Raw genomic sequence first — 10,568 nt, forward strand, 5'->3', positions numbered from 1 at the left:
CAAAACAAAGCATTCCACAACCCATCACTCAAGAAAACGGTACAAGAAGCACAATAGGCCACCAATATACCTCTGTCAATCATTCTCCAGTCAAAGCTAGGCTGATACAAACACAACCTTACATCCCACACAACATCAACATACCTCACTTACTGTACAGGATAACTCCAACCCAATTAAGATGTAAGACAATATATCCCCTACCCACAACCCTTACATTAATCCAGGTCCGTACCTCCCCCCACTCCACTTATTAAATATTGCTGACTATTGGCATCTACAAACAGTTCTTTATACTTTTTCAATTACTATTTTAACTTCTCTCCTACTAAATACTACAGGTTATGGAAAACAGGCTCTTTTAGTTTTTCTCCAGTAGGTTTTCTGAAGGAGAAAGCCTTAACTTCTATGTCAAAGATAATCAAGCAAAAACACTATAGTAAATACTACAATAATGTCCACAAAAATCACTACATTAATCACTACATCTGCAGAAACACTACATAAATTACTGTAGTTTTCTTTTACTACAGTATTTATACTGTAGTTAACTGTAAATACTAACATATACTACAGTAAATACCACAGTATTCAATGTAGTGTTTTCGTAGACTTTAGTCCGCAAAAACACTACACTGAATACTATAATATTTACAGTATACCATAGTATACTGTATTATTTCTGTATGATAGCCTATGTGAGTATGAGGATATGTGGTAGGTGTGTGAGTAATGACATGCCTTTCCTTCACTTTCCCTTGTTCCTAATGCTGACATCCACCAACCATTACTGCTCTGCATTTTTAACATCCCAAACATTCCAAATTCCCACATGAAATATTCCCAACCATTCAGCCTTTCAGAAGCAGCCAGGGTCCATGCCAGAGGGGAAGACCACATCTTACCCATCAGGGACTCAATCTTCCTTTCCTCAACCCTCTCCAATCCCATCCATCGTTCCATCCTCCCCTCTCTTAGTGGTCTGCTGTATTTATGTAAAGCTTTACAATTAGCAGAATGACAGAGTTGAGAGGATGGAGGATGGAAAGAAAGGGGGGTGAGGATGGAGAGGATGGAGGAAGGAGAGAAAGGTGGGGAGGGGATGGAGAGGATGGAGAAAAAGAAAGGGGGAGAGGATGGAGAGAAAGAAAGAGGGAGAAGACAGACGATGGAGAGAAAGGTGGGGAAAGGATGGAGGACCGAGAGAAAAAAAGAGGGGAGAGGATGGAGGATGGAGTGAAAGAAAGAGAGGATGGAGGAAGGAGAGGAAGGTGGGGAGAGGATGGAGGATGGAGAGAAAGGGGGAGAGGATGGAGGATGGAGAGAAAGGGGGAGAGGATGTAGGATGAGAGAAAGGGGGAGAGGATGGAGGATGGAGAGGAAGGTGGGGAGAGGATGGAGGAAGGAGAGAAAGGGGGAGAGGATGTAGGATGGAGAGAAAGGGGGAGAGGATGTAGGATGGAATGGTTCTGAGAAATGACAACGTACTCAACTAGAACTAAAATGACCTGACCTTTGAGATGGAAAAAAATATCAATATTAAGCAAAGAAAACAGTTGTTACTTCATTTAAATAATGTATTTTTCATGTACATTTTTCCCCTCTAGTGAGACAGCAAAATGCTTTTATGAAAACCAAGTGTATTTTTTTATAGCAAATCTACATAATGTACTCTGTCAAGTTTAAATCAGACATGTAGTGAAGACAGGGGGAGTGGGACTCTATTGTGGCACTAAATAACTTTGTATTCATAAGGATTAGTTCACCTTAACTAATGTAGAGTACATTGTGACGGACAGGTTCTCTTTAATCTCCTGAATGCTTTTATACACGACTGTCCTATGTGGATAACTGTTCACTATGGACTGAAGGAGCCCACTGGGCACAGACGTTAATTTAACGTCTACTCCACGTTGGTTCAATGACATTTCATTGAAATGACATGGAAACAATGTTGATTCAACCAGTGTGTGCCCAGTGGGAGGGCTGTGGAAGCTTTCTCAGGTTAAATAGTCTGACTGACAGAGGGAATGAGTCTCTCTTTGATGTTATGACGCAGACATTTCCTTTTGTGTCTATATGATGGGTACTGAGCGAACACTGAGCCTTTTCATCTCATTCCGACTGTCAGGCAGTGAAGTACTGCATGATTTCAAACCAATCTGAAGGTGTTAAGTGTCCATAGATGTTAGAAATTGCCCTATGTCTGGCATCTGAGTGTGTGCCCCGGTCTGGAGTCTCCAGGGGATGACTTGGCTAAGCCGACCTGGTCTGGAGTCTCCAGGGGTTGACTTGGCTAAACTGACCTGGTCTGGAATCTCCATAACAGAATACAACGTGCTGTGTCCTGGGGGGGGTCCATTGGGGCATATAAGTATTCAGACCATCAACAGCTGAGACTGACCTAAGGACTGAGCACAGCAGATGGGGATTTAACTCTGCATAGCAGATAGGAAAGCCGGGAGGGACACACACACACTCTCTCTCTCACACACACACACACACACACACACACACACACACACACACACACACACACACACACACACACACACACACACACACACACACATGTACAAGAGAGCCAAACATGGTTTATCATCATGCATGGGTAGTGTGTCACTACCTCCCTCCTGTCTGGGCTGAGACACATAGATTATCTGACATCATTAAATAGCTCCATAAATCACTAAATCAATTTAATCAATCTATCACATCATGTATTTTACTGTACACACCTCATGACATTATTTACATAAACCTGACCACACAGTAAATAGAAGCCCATTCACAGGTAAGCATTATGCAAAAGCAGCATTGCCACACGCCAGATATACAGTGCATTTCGGGTAAGTATTCAGACCTTTTGACTTTTTCCACATTTTGTTACGTTACAGCTTTAATATAAATTGGATTAAACTGTTTTTTTCCATCATCAATCTACACACAATACCCCGTACTAAAAAACAAAAACAGGTTTTTCATTTTTTTCTTCTAATTTATAAAAAAAATAAAAATTTAATACCACATTTAAATAAGTATTCAGACCATTTACTCAGTACTTTGTTGAAGCAACTTTGACAGTGATTACAGCATCGAGTCTTCTTGGGTATGACACTATAAGCTCGGCACACCTGTATTTGGGGAGTTTCTCTCATTCTTCTCTGCAGATCCACTCAAGCTCTGTCGGGTTGGATGGGGAGCGTTAATGCACAGATATTTTCGGGTCTCTCCAGAGATTTTTGATCGGGTTCAAGTCTGGGCTCTGGCTGAGCCACTCAAGGACATTCAGAGACTTGTCCCGAAGCCACTCCTTGTCTTGGCTGTGTGCTTAGGGTCGTTGTCCTGTTGGAAGGTGAACCTTCAGCCCAGTCTGAGTTTATGAGCGCTCTGGAGCATGTTTTCATCAAGGTTCTCTCTGTACTTTGCTCTTTCCCTTCGATCCTGACTAGTCTCCCAGTCCCAACCGCTGAAAAAGGTCCCCGCAGCATGATGCTGCAACTACCATGCTTCACCGTAGGGATGGTGCCAGGTTTCCTCCAGAGGTGATGCTTGGCTTCAGGCCAAGGAATTCAATGCTGGTTTCATCCGACCAGACAATCTTGTTTTTCATGGTCTGAGAGTCTTTAGATGCCTTTTGGTAAACTCCAAGTGGCCAGGCTTCCGTCTGGCCACTCCACCATAAAGGCCTGATTGGTGGAGTGCTGCAGAGATGGTTGTCCTTCTGGAAGGTTCTCCCATCTTCACAGAGGAACTCTAGAGCTCTGTCAGAGTGACCATCGGGTTCTTGGTCACCTCCCTGACCAAGTCCCTTTCCCCCGATTGCTCAGTTTGGCCGGCCGGCCAGCTCTAAGAAGAGTCTTGTTGGTTCCAAACATGTTCCATTTAAGAATGATGGAGGCCACTGTGTTCTTGGGGACCTTCAATGCTGCATAAATGTTTTGGTACCTTTCCTCAGATCTGTGCCTCAACACAATCCTGTCTAGGAGCTCTATGGACAATTCCATAGACCTCATGGTTGGGTTTTTGCTCTCTGTCAACTGTGGGACCCCATATAAAGAGATATGTGCCTTTCCAAATCATGTCCAATTGATAGAATTTCCCAGAGGTGAACTCCAATCAAGTTGTAAAAACATCTCAAGGATGATCAACGGAAACAGGATGCACCTGGTCTCAATTTCAAGTCTCATAGCAAAAGGGCTGAATTCTTATGTAAATAAGGTATTTCTGTTTTTGTGTGTAGATTGCTGAGGGCGAAATGTGGAAAAACTCAAGGGGTCTGAATGCTTTCTGAGGACACTGTATAAGATTAAGTCACTGCTGGTCCCAGAAGGATAACAGTTGGTGTTTCTAGGTTGTTCATGGTAGTGGTCAGATGTCTCATTAATAACTGTCTCATCACGATGTTGGAGTGTAACCAGATGTCTCATTAATAACTGTCTCATCACGATGTTGGAGTGTAACCAGATGTCTCACTACTAAAGGTCTCATCATGATGTTGGAGTGTAACCAGATGTCTCATTAATAACTGTCTCATCACGATGTTGGAGTGTAACCAGTTGTCTCATTAATAACTGTCTCATCACGATGTTGGAGTGTAACCAGATGTAGAACCCTCTGTGGAACAAGGTTTACATGGAACACAAAAGGGTTCTACCTGCAACCAAAAGGATTCTACCTGGAAGCAAAAGGGTTCTGCTATGAGGACAGCTGAAGAACCATTTGGAACATTGAATCTACTTCTCATCAGATCTACATCGGAAATTTCATGGATTACAAATAGCAAGAACAGATCATTCTGGAGTCAGATGTTATTAGCAAGAACAGATCACTCTGGAGTCAGATGTTAATAGCATGAACAGATCACTCTGGAGTCAGATGTTATTAGCAAGAACAGATCACTCTGGAGTCAGATGCTAATAGCATGAACAGATCACTCTGGAGTCAGATGTTAACCTCAAGAACAGATCAATCTGGAGTCAGATGTTAATAGTAAGAACAGATCACTCTGGAGTCAGATGTTAACCTCAAGAACAGATCACTCTGGAGTCAGATGTTAATAGCAAGAACAGATCACTCTGGAGTCAGATGTTATTAGCAAGAACAGATCACTCTGGAGTCAGATGTTAATAGCAAGAACAGATCACTCTGGAGTCAGATGTTAATAGCAAGAACAGATCACTCTGAAGTCAGATGTTATTAGCAAGAACAGATCACTCTGGAGTCATATGTTAACCTCAAGAACAGATCACTCTGGAGTCAGATGTTAATAGCATGAACAGATCACTCTGGAGTCAGATGTTAATAGCATGAACAGATCACTCTGGAGTCAGATGTTAACCTCAAGAACAGATCACTCTGGAGTCAGATGTTAACCTCAAGAACAGATCAATCTGGAGTCAGATGTTAACAAATAGAACAGATCACTCTGGAGTCAGATGTTATTAGCAAGAACAGATCACTCTGGAGTCAGATGTTATTAGCATGAACAGATCACTCTGGAGTCAGATGTTAATAGCATGAACAGATCACTCTGGAGTCAGATGTTAATAGCATGAACAGATCACTCTGGAGTCAGATGTTAACAGGATGTGTAATTTAGCCTATTAATCACAAAAAACTATGTTTCAGGTGAAAATTAGGCCGGTCTGATTCTGAAAAAGGACAACTCTTGCCTATATCAACCATATTTTATTTTATTTTTGCAAAAGTAGTAGTGTGTAGTTCCAGTAGTTAGCTACACTGCTAAATGGCAAAAAACAATAATAATTATGAAACACGATCAAGATTTGCAAAATGTACATAAATTACTAGCTGAACTGCATGTCGTTGACTTATCCCTAACACTGATCATTATACTGCTGAGCTCATCTGTCCACCTCCCATATCTTGTTCACATCTCACCTGTCAGTTCCTTGTTCAGATTCAACCTGTCAGTTCCTTGTTCACATTCTACCTGTCAGTTCCTTGTTCACATGCTACCTGTCAGTTCCTTGTTCACATTCTACCTGTCAGTTCCTTGTTCACATTCTACCTGTCAGTTCCTTGTTCACATGCTACCTGTCAGTTCCTTGTTGACATTCTACCTGTCAGTTCCTTGTTCACATCTTACCTGTCAGTTCCTTGTTCACATGCTACCTGTCAGTTCCTTGTTGACATTCTACCTGTCAGTTCCTTGTTCACATCTTACCTGTCAGTTCCTTGTTCACATTCTACCTGTCAGTTCCTTGTTCACATTCTACCTGTCAGTTCCTTGTTCACATGCTACCCGTCGGTTCCTTGTTCACATGCTACCTGTCAGTTCCTTGTTCACATTCTACCTGTCAGTTCCTTGTTCACATGCTACCTGTCAGTTCCTTGTTCACATGCTACCTGTCAGTTCCTTGTTCACATTCTACCTGTCAGTTCCTTGTTCACATTCTACCTGTCAGTTCCTTGTTCACATGCTACCCGTCGGTTCCTTGTTCACATGCTACCTGTCAGTTCCTTGTTCACATTCTACCTGTCAGTTCCTTGTTCACATGCTACCTGTCAGTTCCTTGTTGACATTCTACCTGTCAGTTCTTTGTTCACATTCTACCTGTCAGTTCCTTGTTCACATTCTACCTGTCAGTTCCTTGTTCACATTCTACCTGTCAGTTCCTTGTTCACATTCTACCTGTCGGTTCCTTGTTCACATGCTACCTGTCAGTTCCTTGTTCACATTCTACCTGTCAGTTCCTTGTTCACATTCTACCTGTCAGTTCCTTGTTGACATGCTACCTGTCAGTTCCTTGTTCACATTCTACCTGTCAGTTCCTTGTTCACATGCTACCTGTCAGTTCCTTGTTCACATTCTACCTGTCAGTTCCTTGTTGACATTCTACCTGTCAGTTCCTTGTTCACATTCTACCTGTCGGTTCCTTGTTCACATTCTACCTGTCAGTTCCTTGTTCACATTCTACCTGTCGGTTCCTTGTTGACATTCTACCTGTCAGTTCCTTGTTGACATTCTACCTGTCAGTTCCTTGTTGACATGCTACCTGTCCGTTCCTTGTTGACATGCTATCTGTCAGTTCCTTGTTCACATTCTACCTGTCAGTTCCTTGTTCACATTCTACCTGTCAGTTCCTTGTTGACATTCTACCTGTCGGTTCCTTGTTCACATACTACCTGTCAGTTCCTTGATCACATTCTACCTGTCAGTTCCTTGTTCACATGCTACATGTCAGTTCCTTGTTGACATTCTACCTGTCCGTTCCTTGTTGACATTCTACCTGTCAGTTCCTTGTTCACATTCTACCTGTCAGTTCCTTGTTCACATTCTACCTGTCAGTTCCTTGTTGACATGCTACCTGTCAGTTCCTTGTTGACATTCTACCTGTCAGTTCCTTGTTGACATTCTACCTGTCAGTTCCTTGTTGACATTCTACCTGTCGGTTCCTTGTTCACATCCTACCTGTCAGTTCCTTGTTCACATGCTACCTGTCAGTTCCTTGTTCACATGCTACCTGTCAGTTCCTTGTGCACATGTTACCTGTCAGTTCCTTGTTCACATGCTACCTGTCAGTTCCTTGTTCACATGCTACCTGTCAGTTCCTTGTTCACATGTTACCTGTCAGTTCCTTGTTCACATGTTACCTGTCAGTTCCTTGTGCACATGTTACCTGTCAGTTCCTTGTTCACATTCTACCTGTCAGTTCCTTGTTCACATTCTATCTGTCAGTTCCTTGTTCACATTCTACCTGTCAGTTCCTTGTTCACATGCTACCTGTCAGTTCCTTGTTCACATTCTACCTGTCAGTTCCTTGTTGACATTCTACCTGTCAGTTCCTTGTTGACATGCTACCTGTCAGTTCCTTGTTGATATTCTACCTGTCAGTTCCTTGTTCACATTCTACCTGTCAGTTCCTTGTTCACATTCTACCTGTCAGTTCCTTGTTCACATTCTACCTGTCAGTTCCTTGTTCACATTCTACCTGTCAGTTCCTTGTTCACATTCTACCTGTCAGTTCCTTGTTGACATTCTACCTGTCAGTTCCTTGTTGACATGCTACCTGTCAGTTCCTTGTTCACATTCTACCTGTCAGTTCCTTGTTGACATGCTACCTGTCAGTTCCTTGTTCACATTCTACCTGTCAGTTCCTTGTTCACATTCTACCTGTCAGTTCCTTGTTGACATTCTACCTGTCAGTTCCTTGTTCACATTCTACCTGTCAGTTCCTTGTTCACATTCTACCTGTCAGTTCCTTGTTCACATGCTACCTGTCAGTTCCTTGTTGACATGCTACCTGTCCGTTCCTTGTTGACATGCTACCTGTCCGTTCCTTGTTGACATGCTACCTGTCAGTTCCTTGTTGACATGCTACCTGTCAGTTCCTTGTTCACATTCTACCTGTCAGTTCCTTGTTCACATTCTACCTGTCAGTTCCTTGTTGACATGCTACCTGTCAGTTCCTTGTTCACATTCTACCTGTCAGTTCCTTGTTCACATGCTACCTGTCAGTTCCTTGTTCACATTCTACCTGTCAGTTCCTTGTTGACATTCTACCTGTCAGTTCCTTGTTCACATTCTACCTGTCGGTTCCTTGTTCACATTCTACCTGTCAGTTCCTTGTTCACATTCTACCTGTCGGTTCCTTGTTGACATTCTACCTGTCAGTTCCTTGTTGACATTCTACCTGTCAGTTCCTTGTTGACATGCTACCTGTCCGTTCCTTGTTGACATGCTATCTGTCAGTTCCTTGTTCACATTCTACCTGTCAGTTCCTTGTTCACATTCTACCTGTCAGTTCCTTGTTGACATTCTACCTGTCGGTTCCTTGTTCACATACTACCTGTCAGTTCCTTGATCACATGCTACCTGTCAGTTCCTTGTTCACATGCTACATGTCAGTTCCTTGTTGACATTCTACCTGTCCGTTCCTTGTTGACATTCTACCTGTCAGTTCCTTGTTCACATTCTACCTGTCAGTTCCTTGTTCACATTCTACCTGTCAGTTCCTTGTTGACATGCTACCTGTCAGTTCCTTGTTGACATTCTACCTGTCAGTTCCTTGTTGACATTCTACCTGTCAGTTCCTTGTTGACATTCTACCTGTCGGTTCCTTGTTCACATCCTACCTGTCAGTTCCTTGTTCACATGCTACCTGTCAGTTCCTTGTTCACATGCTACCTGTCAGTTCCTTGTGCACATGTTACCTGTCAGTTCCTTGTTCACATGCTACCTGTCAGTTCCTTGTTCACATGCTACCTGTCAGTTCCTTGTTCACATGTTACCTGTCAGTTCCTTGTTCACATGTTACCTGTCAGTTCCTTGTGCACATGTTACCTGTCAGTTCCTTGTTCACATTCTACCTGTCAGTTCCTTGTTCACATTCTATCTGTCAGTTCCTTGTTCACATTCTACCTGTCAGTTCCTTGTTCACATGCTACCTGTCAGTTCCTTGTTCACATTCTACCTGTCAGTTCCTTGTTGACATTCTACCTGTCAGTTCCTTGTTGACATGCTACCTGTCAGTTCCTTGTTGATATTCTACCTGTCAGTTCCTTGTTCACATTCTACCTGTCAGTTCCTTGTTCACATTCTACCTGTCAGTTCCTTGTTCACATTCTACCTGTCAGTTCCTTGTTCACATTCTACCTGTCAGTTCCTTGTTCACATTCTACCTGTCAGTTCCTTGTTCACATTCTACCTGTCAGTTCCTTGTTGACATTCTACCTGTCAGTTCCTTGTTGACATGCTACCTGTCAGTTCCTTGTTCACATTCTACCTGTCAGTTCCTTGTTGACATGCTACCTGTCCGTTCCTTGTTGACATGCTACCTGTCAGTTCCTTGTTGACATGCTACCTGTCAGTTCCTTGTTGACATGCTACCTGTCCGTTCCTTGGGGATTCCACTCTATTTGCGTTCATCCTACATGGATTCACATGCTACATCAGGTTGTATCTGGAGACAGTATCTGTCTGTGTTTCAGTCAATGCTAAATTGATTCCCCTCCATTGGCTTGTCTGTATACTGACTATACGACACAAATCATTCAATTCCTCTCTATGTTGCGGCTGTATCTAAGGGATAGAAATAGATTGATTGGATAGGGTAGCGTTTGTATTGATGGTGTGTTACCAACAGAGATTTATGTTATTTGCACGCTATTCTTATGGCCTTCTCATACGTTTCACATATATACGCTGTACGTTGTCTTGTGTTGAAATCCACTGATGCTCAGTGCTGTTTATAATGCACCCTGCCACTCTAAAACACACCATGTATAGCCCTATTCCCAAGATGTCCAATGTGATGTTACTGTACTGTCAAAAGTTAATGAATGAGATTCCTTTTAGTGGTTTTCTCAAGCCTGCCTGTGGTATACTCTGAAGGCATGTCCTATATTTCATGACAATCACATACTAATTGTTGCATCTCTTCCCACAGACCCACTGTATGGTCATATCCCATGAACTCTAATGTCACGTTCACGTCAGCAGTGGAGTCTTTTCTTCACACATTATACTCTATGGTATTTTCAACCTATAGCATAAACGTGTCTATCATGCAGATACGCTCCTGTTACACATGCAGGTTTAC

The 10,568-nt window shown here is 42.6% G+C and overlaps 1 pseudogene; it reads left to right on the top strand.

Annotated features, from left to right (window-relative positions):
• The first annotated feature begins 350 nt into the window (after window positions 1–350).
• On the top strand, window positions 351–402 carry LOC115163999 (uncharacterized; annotated as a pseudogene).
• Window positions 403–10,568: the final 10,166 nt, after the last annotated feature.

Source organism: Salmo trutta, chromosome 26 (genome assembly GCF_901001165.1).
Source record: "Salmo trutta chromosome 26, fSalTru1.1, whole genome shotgun sequence".
Lineage (NCBI taxonomy): Eukaryota > Metazoa > Chordata > Actinopteri > Salmoniformes > Salmonidae > Salmo > Salmo trutta.